Source organism: Leptodactylus fuscus, unplaced genomic scaffold (genome assembly GCF_031893055.1).
Source record: "Leptodactylus fuscus isolate aLepFus1 unplaced genomic scaffold, aLepFus1.hap2 HAP2_SCAFFOLD_119, whole genome shotgun sequence".
NCBI lineage: Eukaryota > Metazoa > Chordata > Amphibia > Anura > Leptodactylidae > Leptodactylus > Leptodactylus fuscus.
The window spans coordinates 226,639-239,972 of NW_027440022.1; the positions used below are offsets into that span (position 1 = coordinate 226,639).

Below are 13,334 nucleotides of genomic sequence, written 5' to 3' on the forward strand. Positions count from 1 at the left end.
TACAGTACAGAGGGAGGTACAGTATATACAGTACAGAGGGAGGTACAGTATATATAGTACAGAGGAAGGTACAGTATATAGTACAGAGGGAGGTACAGTATATATAGTACAGAGGGAGGTACAGTATATATAGTACAGAGGGAGGTACAGTATATATAGTACAGAGGAAGGTACAGTATATATAGTACAGAGGGAGGTACAGTATATATAGTACAGAGGGAGGTACAGTATATATAGTACAGAGGGAGGTACAGTATATAATACAGAGGGAGGTACAGTATATAATACAGAGGGAGGTACAGTATATATAGTACAGAGGGAGGTACAGTATATATAGTACAGAGGGAGGTACAGTATATATAGTACAGAGGGAGGTACAGTATATATAGTACAGAGGGAGGTACAGTATATAATACAGAGGGAGGTACAGTATATAATACAGAGGGAGGTACAATATATATAGTACAGGTAGAGGGAGGTACAGTATATATAGTACAGAGGGAGGTACAGTATATATAGTACAGAGGGAGGTACAGTATATATATAGTACAGAGGGAGGTACAGTATATATATAGTACAGAGGGAGGTACAGCATATATAGTACAGGTAGAGGGAGGTACAGTATATATAGTACAAAGGGAGGTACAGTATATATAGTACAGAGGGAGGTACAGTATATATAGTACAGGTAGAGGGAGGTACAGTATATATAGTACAGAGGGAGGTACAGTATATATAGTACAGAGGGAGGTACAGTATATATAGTACAGAGGGAGGTACAGTATATAATACAGAGGGAGGTACAGTATATACAGTACAGAGGGAGGTACAGTATATATAGTACAGAGGAAGGTACAGTATATAGTACAGAGGGAGGTACAGTATATATAGTACAGAGGGAGGTACAGTATATATAGTACAGAGGGAGGTACAGTATATATAGTACAGAGGAAGGTACAGTATATATAGTACAGAGGGAGGTACAGTATATATAGTACAGAGGGAGGTACAGTATATATAGTACAGAGGGAGGTACAGTATATAATACAGAGGGAGGTACAGTATATAATACAGAGGGAGGTACAGTATATATAGTACAGAGGGAGGTACAGTATATATAGTACAGAGGGAGGTACAGTATATATAGTACAGAGGGAGGTACAGTATATATAGTACAGAGGGAGGTACAGTATATAATACAGAGGGAGGTACAGTATATAATACAGAGGGAGGTACAATATATATAGTACAGGTAGAGGGAGGTACAGTATATATAGTACAGAGGGAGGTACAGTATATATAGTACAGAGGGAGGTACAGTATATATATAGTACAGAGGGAGGTACAGTATATATATAGTACAGAGGGAGGTACAGCATATATAGTACAGGTAGAGGGAGGTACAGTATATATAGTACAAAGGGAGGTACAGTATATATAGTACAGAGGGAGGTACAGTATATATAGTACAGGTAGAGGGAGGTACAGTATATATAGTACAGAGGGAGGTACAGTATATATAGTACAGAGGGAGGTACAGTATATATAGTACAGAGGGAGGTACAGTATATATAGTACAGAGGGAGGTACAGTATATATAGTACAGAGGGAGGTACAGTATATATAGTACAGAGGGAGGTACAGTATATATAGTACAGAGGGAGGTACAGTATATATAGTACAGGTAGAGGGAGGTACAGTATATATAGTACAGGTAGAGGGAGGTACAGTATATATAGTACAGAGGGAGGTACAGAATATATAGTACAGAGGGAGGTACAGTATATATAGTACAGAGGGAGGTACAGTATATATAGTACAGAGGGAGGTACAGTATATATAGTACAGAGGGAGGTACAGTATATATAGTACAGAGGGAGGTACAGTATATATAGTACAGAGGGAGGTACAGTATATATAGTACAGAGGGAGGTACAGTATATATAGTACAGAGGGAGGTACAGTATATATAGTACAGAGGGAGGTACAGTATATAATACAGAGGGAGGTACAGTATATATAGTACAGGTAGAGGGAGGTACAGTATATATAGTACAGAGGGAGGTACAGTATATATAGTACAGGTAGAGGGAGGTACAGTATATATAGTACAGAGGGAGGTACAGTATATATAGTACAGAGGGAGGTACAGTATATATAGTACAGAGGGAGGTACAGTATATATAGTACAGAGGGAGGTACAGTATATATAGTACAGGTAGAGGGAGGTACAGTATATATAGTACAGAGAGAGGTACAGTATATATAGTACAGAGGGAGGTACAGTATATATAGTACAGAGGGAGGTACAGTATATATAGTACTGGTACAGGGAGGTACAGTATATATAGTACAGAGGGAGGTACAGTATATATAGTACAGGTAGAGGGAGGTACAGTATACATAGTACAGAGGGAGGAACAGTATATATAGTACAGGTAGAGGGAGGTACAGCATATATAGTACAGAGGGAGGTACAGTATATAATGCAGAGGGAGGTACAGTATATATAGTACAGAGGGAGGTACAGTATATATAGTACAGAGGGAGGTACAGTATATATAGTACAAAGGGAGGTACAGTATATATAGTATAGAGGGAGGTACAGTATATAATACAGAGGGAGGTACAGTATATAGTACAGAGGGAGGTACAGTATATATAGTACAGAGGGAGGTACAGTATATATAGTACAGAGGGAGGTACAGTATATATAGTACAGGTAGAGGGAGGTACAGTATATAGTACAGAGGGAGGTACAGTATATATAGTACAGAGGGAGGTACAGTATATATAGTACAGAGGGAGGTACAGTATATATAGTACAGAGGGAGGTACAGTATATATAGTACAGAGGGAGGTACAGTATATATAGTACAGAGGGAGGTACAGTATATATAGTACAGAGGGAGGTACAGTATATATAGTACAGAGGGAGGTACAGTATATATAGTTCAGAGGGAGGTACAGTATATATAGTACAGAGGGAGGTACAGTATATATAGTACAGAGGGAGGTACAGTATATATAGTACAGAGGGAGGTACAGTATATATAGTACAGAGGGAGGTACAGTATATAATACAGAGGGAGGTACAGTATATATAGTACAGGTAGAGGGAGGTACAGTATATATAGTACAGAGGGAGGTACAGTATATATAGTACAGAGGGAGGTACAGTATATATAGTACAGAGGGAGGTACAGTATATATAGTACAGAGGGAGGTACAGTATATATAGTACAGAGGGAGGTACAGTATATATAGTACAGAGGGAGGTACAGTATATATAGTACAGAGGGAGGTACAGTATATATAGTACAGAGGGAGGTACAGTATATATAGTACAGAGGGAGGTACAGTATATAATACAGAGGGAGGTACAGTATATATAGTACAGGTAGAGGGAGGTACAGTATATATAGTACAGAGGGAGGTACAGTATATATAGTACAGGTAGAGGGAGGTACAGTATATATAGTACAGAGGGAGGTACAGGATATATAGTACAGAGGGAGGTACAGTATATATAGTACTGGTAGAGGGAGGTACAGGATATATAGTACAGAGGGAGGTACAGTATATATAGTACAGATAGAGGGAGGTACAGTATATATAGTACAGAGGGAGGTACAGTATATATAGTACAGAGGGAGGTACAGTATATATAGTACAGAGGGAGGTACAGTATATACAGTACAGAGGGAGGTACAGTATATACAGTACAGAGGGAGGTACAGTATATACAGTACAGAGGGAGGTACAGTATATACAGTACAGAGGGAGGTACAGTATATACAGTACAGAGGGAGGTACAGTATATACAGTACAGAGGGAGGTACAGTATATATAGTACAGAGGGAGGTACAGTATATATAGTACAGAGGGAGGTACAGTATATATAGTACAGAGGGAGGTACAGTATATATAGTACAGGTAGAGGGAGGTACAGTATATATAGTACAGAGGGAGGTACAGTATATATATAGTACAGAGGGAGGTACAGTATATATATAGTACAGAGGGAGGTACAGCATATATAGTACAGGTAGAGGGAGGTACAGTATATATAGTACAAAGGGAGGTACAGTATATATAGTACAGAGGGAGGTACAGTATATATAGTACAGAGGGAGGTACAGTATATATAGTACAGAGGGAGGTACAGTATATATAGTACAGAGGGAGGTACAGTATATATAGTACAGAGGGAGGTACAGTATATATAGTACAGAGGGAGGTACAGTATATATAGTACAGAGGGAGGTACAGTATATATAGTACAGAGGGAGGTACAGTATATATAGTACAGAGGGAGGTACAGTATATATAGTACAGGTAGAGGGAGGTACAGTATATATAGTACAGAGGGAGGTACAGTATATATATAGTACAGAGGGAGGTACAGTATATATATAGTACAGAGGGAGGTACAGCATATATAGTACAGGTAGAGGGAGGTACAGTATATATAGTACAAAGGGAGGTACAGTATATATAGTACAGAGGGAGGTACAGTATATATAGTACAGGTAGAGGGAGGTACAGTATATATAGTACAGAGGGAGGTACAGTATATATAGTACAGAGGGAGGTACAGTATATATAGTACAGAGGGAGGTACAGTATATATAGTACAGAGGGAGGTACAGTATATATAGTACAGAGGGAGGTACAGTATATATAGTACAGAGGGAGGTACAGTATATATAGTACAGGTAGAGGGAGGTACAGTATATATAGTACAGAGGGAGGTACAGTATATATATAGTACAGAGGGAGGTACAGTATATATATAGTACAGAGGGAGGTACAGCATATATAGTACAGGTAGAGGGAGGTACAGTATATATAGTACAAAGGGAGGTACAGTATATATAGTACAGAGGGAGGTACAGTATATATATAGTACAGAGGGAGGTACAGCATATATAGTACAGGTAGAGGGAGGTACAGTATATATAGTACAAAGGGAGGTACAGTATATATAGTACAGGTAGAGGGAGGTACAGTATATATAGTACAGAGGGAGGTACAGTATATATATAGTACAGAGGGAGGTACAGTATATATATAGTACAGAGGGAGGTACAGCATATATAGTACAGGTAGAGGGAGGTACAGTATATATAGTACAAAGGGAGGTACAGTATATATAGTACAGAGGGAGGTACAGTATATATAGTACAGGTAGAGGGAGGTACAGTATATATAGTACAGAGGGAGGTACAGTATATATAGTACAGAGGGAGGTACAGTATATATAGTACAGAGGGAGGTACAGTATATATAGTACAGAGGGAGGTACAGTATATATAGTACAGAGGGAGGTACAGTATATATAGTACAGAGGGAGGTACAGTATATATAGTACAGGTAGAGGGAGGTACAGTATATATAGTACAGGTAAGGGACAGGACAGGACAGGTCAGCACCCCCCTCCCCTATACTCACTATATTCACCCCCCCCCCCCTCCCCTATACTCCTGAGTACACTGAGGGAGGATGGAAAGTATGAGAGTGTGGGGTCTGCAGGGCGGCCCCTCTGAGGAATGTATGGTCTCCTGGCTGTACCTGGCAGATGTGAGGGGAGGAGACCCTGCAGGGTACACAATGCACTGACTGTATATACAGACTGCGGCCCACCCACCCCCACCACAGGGGTCACCGCCTGCTCCAACAAATACTGAGGGAGGTCACAGAATCCAACATAGAGGAGCGAATATCCCTAATAGAAGAAGAGTGCGACAGGTCAGCGCAGAACGGAGAAGACACTACAGATACTACTGACAACCAGCTGTATATATCATGTCTGAGAGGTAGTCACAGCCCCGCCCCCTGTTACTGACAACCAGCTGTATATATCATGTCTGAGAGGTAGTCACAGCCCCGCCCCCTGTTACTGACAACCAGCTGTATATACCATGTCTGAGAGGTAGTCACAGCCCCGCCCCCTGTTACTGACAACCAGCTGTATATATCATGTCTGAGAGGTAGTCACAGCCCCGCCCCCTGTTACTGACAACCAGCTGTATATATCATGTCTGAGAGGTAGTCACAGCCCCGCCCCCTGTTACTGACAACCAGCTGTATATATCATGTCTGAGAGGTAGTCACAGCCCCGCCCCCTGTTACTGACAACCAGCTGTATATACCATGTCTGAGAGGTAGTCACAGCCCCGCCCCCTGTTACTGACAACCAGCCTGTATATACCATGTCTGAGAGGTAGTCACAGCCCCGCCCCCTGTTACTGACAACCAGCTGTATATACCATGTCTGAGAGGTAGTCACAGCCCCGCCCCCTGTTACTGACAACCAGCTGTATATACCATGTCTGAGAGGTAGTCACAGCCCCGCCCCCTGTTACTGACAACCAGCTGTATATACCATGTCTGAGAGGTAGTCACAGCCCCGCCCCTGTTACTGACAACCAGCCTGTATATATCATGTCTGAGAGGTAGTCACAGCCCCGCCCCCTGTTACTGACAACCAGCCTGTATATATCATGTCTGAGAGGTAGTCACAGCCCCGCCCCCTGTTACTGACAACCAGCTGTATATATCATGTCTGAGAGGTAGTCACAGCCCCGCCCCCTGTTACTGACAACCAGCCTGTATATATCATGTCTGAGAGGTAGTCACAGCCCCGCCCCCTGTTACTGACAACCAGCTGTATATATCATGTCTGAGAGGTAGTCACAGCCCCGCCCCCTGTTACTGACAACCAGCCTGTATATATCATGTCTGAGAGGTAGTCACAGCCCCGCCCCCTGTTACTGACAACCAGCTGTATATATCATGTCTGAGAGGTAGTCACAGCCCCGCCCCCTGTTACTGACACCCAGCCTGTATATATCATGTCTGAGAGGTAGTCACAGCCCCGCCCCCTGTTACTGACAACCAGCTGTATATATCATGTCTGAGAGGTAGTCACAGCCCCGCCCCCTGTTACTGACAACCAGCCTGTATATATCATGTCTGAGAGGTAGTCACAGCCCCGCCCCCTGTTACTGACAACCAGCTGTATATATCATGTCTGAGAGGTAGTCACAGCCCCGCCCCCTGTTACTGACAACCAGCTGTATATATCATGTCTGAGAGGTAGTCACAGCCCCGCCCCCTGTTACTGACAACCAGCTGTATATATCATGTCTGAGAGGTTGTCACAGCCCCGCCCCCTGGTACTGACAACCAGCCTGTATATATCATGTCTGAGAGGTAGTCACAGCCCCGCCCCCTGTTACTGACAACCAGCCTGTATATATCATGTCTGAGAAGTAGTCACAGCCCCGCCCCCTGTTACTGACAACCAGCTGTATATATCATGTCTGAGAGGTAGTCACAGCCCCGCCCCGTTACTGACAACCAGCTGTATATATCATGTCTGAGAGGTAGTCACAGCCCCGCCCCCTGTTACTGACAACCAGCTGTATATACCATGTCTGAGAGGTAGTCACAGCCCCGCCCCCTGTTACTGACAACCAGCTGTATATATCATGTCTGAGAGGTAGTCACAGCCCCGCCCCCTGTTACTGACAACCAGCTGTATATATCATGTCTGAGAGGTAGTCACAGCCCCGCCCCCTGTTACTGACAACCAGCTGTATATACCATGTCTGAGAGGTAGTCACAGCCCCGCCCCCTGTTACTGACAACCAGCCTGTATATACCATGTCTGAGAGGTTGTCACAGCCCCGCCCCCTGTTATTGACAACCAGCTGTATATATCATGTCTGAGAGGTAGTCACAGCCCCGCCCCCTGTTACTGACAACCAGCTGTATATATCATGTGTGAGAGGTTGTCACAGCCCCGCCCCCTGTTACTGACAACCAGCCTGTATATATCATGTCTGAGAGGTAGTCACAGCCCCGCCCCCTGTTACTGACAACCAGCCTGTATATATCATGTCTGAGAGGTAGTCACAGCCCCCCCCCCTGTTACTGACAACCAGCCTGTATATATCATGTCTGAGAGGTAGTCACAGCCCCGCCCCCTGTTACTGACAACCAGCTGTATATACCATGTCTGAGAGGTAGTCACAGCTCCGCCCCCTGTTACTGACAACCAGCTGTATATATATCATGTCTGAGAGGTAGTCACAGCCCCGCCCCCTGTTACTGACAACCAGCTGTATATATCATGTCTGAGAGGTAGTCACAGCCCAGCCCCCGGTACTGACAACCAGCTGTATATATCATGTCTGAGAGGTAGTCACAGCCCCGCCCCCTGTTACTGACAACCAGCCTGTATATATCATGTCTGAGAGGTAGTCACAGCCCCGCCCCCTGTTACTGACAACCAGCTGTATATATCATGTCTGAGAGGTAGTCACAGCCCCGCCCCCTGTTACTGACAACCAGCTGTATATACCATGTCTGAGAGGTAGTCACAGCCCCGCCCCCTGTTACTGACAACCAGCTGTATATATCATGTCTGAGAGGTAGTCACAGCCCAGCCCCCGGTACTGACAACCAGCCTGTATATATCATGTCTGAGAGGTAGTCACAGCCCCGCCCCCTGTTACTGACAACCAGCCTGTATATATCATGTCTGAGAGGTAGTCACAGCCCCGCCCCCTGTTACTGACAACCAGCCTGTATATATCATGTCTGAGAGGTAGTCACAGCTCCGCCCCCTGTTACTGACAACCAGCTGTATATATCATGTCTGAGAGGTAGTCACAGCCCCGCCCCCTGTTACTGACAACCAGCCTGTATATATCATGTCTGAGAGGTAGTCACAGCCCCGCCCCCTGGTACTGACAACCAGCTGTATATATCATGTCTGAGAGGTAGTCACAGCCCCGCCCCCTGTTACTGACAACCAGCCTGTATATACCATGTCTGAGAGGTAGTCACAGCCCCGCCCCCTGTTACTGACAACCAGCTGTATATATCATGTCTGAGAGGTAGTCACAGCCCCGCCCCCTGTTACTGACAACCAGCCTGTATATATCATGTCTGAGAGGTAGTCACAGCTCCGCCCCCTGTTACTGACAACCAGCTGTATATATCATGTCTGAGAGGTAGTCACAGCCCCGCCCCCTGTTACTGACAACCAGCCTGTATATATCATGTCTGAGAGGTAGTCACAGCCCAGCCCCCGGTACTGACAACCAGCCTGTATATATCATGTCTGAGAGGTAGTCACAGCCCCGCCCCCTGTATATATCATGTCTGAGAGGTAGTCACAGCCCCGCCCCCTGTTACTGACAACCAGCTGTATATACCATGTCTGAGAGGTAGTCACAGCCCCGCCCCCTGGTACTGACAACCAGCTGTATATATCATGTCTGAGAGGTAGTCACAGCTCCGCCCCGTTACTGACAACCAGCTGTATATACCATGTCTGAGAGGTAGTCACAGCCCCGCCCCCTGTTACTGACACCCAGCCTGTATATACCATGTCTGAGAGGTAGTCACAGCCCCGCCCCCTGTTACTGACAACCAGCCTGTATATATCATGTCTGAGAGGTAGTGACAGCCCCGCCCCCTGTTACTGACAACCAGCCTGTATATACCATGTCTGAGAGGTAGTCACAGCCCCGCCCCCTGTTACTGACAACCAGCTGTATATACCATGTCTGAGAGGTAGTCACAGCCCCGCCCCCTGTTACTGACAACCAGCTGTATATACCATGTCTGAGAGGTAGTCACAGCCCCGCCCCCTGTTACTGACAACCAGCCTGTATATACCATGTCTGAGAGGTAGTCACAGCCCCGCCCCCTGTTACTGACAACCAGCTGTATATATCATGTCTGAGAGGTAGTCACAGCCCCGCCCCCTGTTACTGACAACCAGCTGTATATATCATGTCTGAGAGGTAGTCACAGCCCCGCCCCCTGTTACTGACAACCAGCTGTATATATCATGTCTGAGAGGTAGTCACAGCCCCGCCCCCTGTTACTGACAACCAGCAGTATATACCATGTCTGAGAGGTAGTCACAGCCCCGCCCCCTGTTACTGACAACCAGCTGTATATATCATGTCTGAGAGGTAGTCACAGCCCCGCCCCCTGTTACTGACAACCAGCTGTATATATCATGTCTGAGAGGTAGTCACAGCCCCGCCCCCTGTTACTGACAACCAGCTGTATATATCATGTCTGAGAGGTAGTCACAGCCCCGCCCCCTGTTACTGACAACCAGCTTTATATATCATGTCTGAGAGGTAGTCACAGCCCCGCCCCCTGTTACTGACAACCAGCTGTATATATCATGTCTGAGAGGTAGTCACAGCCCCGCCCCCTGTTACTGACATCACTGATATAAATGACATGTGATCAACTGACACCCATGGGCAGCACCATCTGGTATATTTCTACCTTGAGTGCAGCTATAGTCCAGCAGATAACTGACCCTATGGAATTATTGGCCAGTATATTAGAGCAGTGGGAGGAGCCGCCAAGTCGGCCATGGGAGTTTTATCTTGTCCGGTCACCACTGTTAAGGCTGAGAGAGTATTCAGATTATAGTATGTGACCCCTGCAGCACCTATACGTCATCGCAGACAAAAACCTCAAAAACCTCACAGGGGAAATATCCGGAACAGTTCCAATATTAAATATGTAACAGAATCAGCGAAGTGTAAGAGCCCAAACCCCACAGACATGTCATACACTATGTATTATAGATATATATAGTCCTAGGAGCCCTGACAGTGTCATACACTATGTATTATATATATATATATATAGTCCTAGGAGCCCTGACAGTGTCATACACTATGTATTATAGATATATATATACAGTCCTAGGAGTCCTGACAGTGTCATACACTATGTATTATAGATATATATAGTCCTAGGAGTCCTGACAGTGTCATACACTATGTATTATAGATATATTAGTCCTAGGAGCCCTGACAGTGTCATACACTATGTATTATAGATATATATATAGTCCTAGGAGCCCTGACAGTGTCATACACTATGTATTATAGATATATATATAGTCCTAGGAGCCCTGACAGTGTCATACACTATGTATTATAGATATATATAGTCCTAGGAACCCTGACAGTGTCATACGCTATGTATTATAGATATATATAGTCCTAGGAGCCCTGACAGTGTCATACGCTATGTATTATAGATATATATAGTCCTAGGAACCCTGACAGTGTCATACGCTATGTATTATAGATATATATAGTCCTAGGAGTCCTGACAGTGTCATACGCTATGTATTATAGATATATATAGTCCTAGGAGCCCTGACAGTGTCATACACTATGTATTATAGATATATATAGTGCTAGGAGCCCTGACAGTGTCATACACTATGTATTATAGATATATATAGTGCTAGGAGCCCTGACAGTGTCATACACTATGTATTATAGATATATATAGTCCTAGGAGCCCTGACAGTGTCATACACTATGTATTATAGATATATATAGTCCTAGGAACCCTGACAGTGTCATACACTATGTATTATAGATATATATATATAGTCCTAGGAGTCCTGACAGTGTCATACACTATGTATTATAGATATATATAGTCCTAGGAGCCCTGACAGTGTCATACACTATGTATTATATATATATATAGTCCTAGGAGCCCTGACAGTGTCATACACTATGTATTATAGATATATATATATACAGTCCTAGGAGTCCTGACAGTGTCATACACTATGTATTATAGATATATTAGTCCTAGGAGCCCTGACAGTGTCATACGCTATGTATTATAGATATATATATAGTCCTAGGAGCCCTGACAGTGTCATACGCTATGTATTATAGATATATATATAGTCCTAGGAGCCCTGACAGTGTCATACGCTATGTATTATAGATATATATAGTCCTAGGAGCCCTGACAGTGTCATACGCTATGTATTATAGATATATATAGTCCTAGGAGCCCTGACAGTGTCATACGCTATGTATTATAGATATATATAGTCCTAGGAGTCCTGACAGTGTCATACGCTATGTATTATAGATATATATAGTCCTAGGAGCCCTGACAGTGTCATACACTATGTATTATAGATATATATAGTGCTAGGAGCCCTGACAGTGTCATACACTATGTATTATAGATATATATAGTGCTAGGAGCCCTGACAGTGTCATACACTATGTATTATAGATATATATAGTCCTAGGAGCCCTGACTGTGTCATACACTATGTATTATAGATATATATAGTGCTAGGAGCCCTGACAGTGTCATACACTATGTATTATATATATATATAGTCCTAGGAGCCCTGACAGTGTCATACACTATGTATTATAGATATATATAGTCCTAGGAGTCCTGACAGTGTCATACACTATGTATTATAGATATATTAGTCCTAGGAGCCCTGACAGTGTCATACGCTATGTATTATAGATATATATATAGTCCTAGGAGTCCTGACAGTGTCATACACTATGTATTATAGATATATATAGTCCTAGGAGCCCTGACAGTGTCATACACTATGTATTATAGATATATATAGTCCTAGGAGCCCTGACAGTGTCATACACTATGTATTATATATATATATAGTCCTAGGAGCCCTGACAGTGTCATACATCATTTTAGCTTGGTCCTGACCATGACTATTTCGCCTCTCTCTAGTCTTCATTATCATATTTTGATGGACATCTTTCTGTATTTTGCAGGTGGTCCTATCCTAAATCCTAAGATCTATGATTGTGACATCTCCTGGGTTTTGGATCAGTTCTGGTTTGGTTTTCTCTACCTGGTTCCACCACTGATCTGCATAGACTACATGATCCGTTATATTTGGTATGAGGGGCATCCATAGGTCATGGTGGCTCTGCTGGTATAGGGCCGTAGGGTAAATCTATACACTACTAGTAATGAGGAGTCTGTGCTCTTGTAGACACCACATTCTGGAGCCACCACCCCAGGTCAGGACACAAGAGGGTTAAATAAACACTCCGTCACATTCTGCTCAGACACAGACAGACAGGTGCTTCAGACAGTGACTAGTTCACACAGCAACTCATGGGCAAAGTATGAGGCTACCACAGGCTGCCGGGAAGTGGGGGAAGGAGCTGCCAAAATGTGTGAGTAGATAATAGGAGTTGTGAGAACATTCCTCTAGAAGGCACCTCAGAGGTTATACTCTTTGCTGAAAATACTCTGGCCTCTGCTCATGTGGTGGGTTGGACAGATAACATCCGCCAAACGTCACCAGTGTGTGTCCGGTCTACATATACGAGACCTACCAAAGCTCCATGGGAGACTCCGAGACCTGGGTCTGCATTTCCATCAGGGTTATGACTGGTGGCGAAGAAGACCTTGGGTACTATTCCGTTATCGGGCCAGCAGAGCTTACCAGCACCAGCATTGGG

General features: G+C 44.0%; 1 protein-coding gene across 1 annotated transcript in view; it reads right to left on the minus strand.

Moving 5' to 3' along the window:
• LOC142186798 (atrial natriuretic peptide receptor 2-like) overlaps window positions 1-13,334 on the minus strand; it is a 175,444-nt gene that overhangs the window by 141,714 nt on the left and 20,396 nt on the right.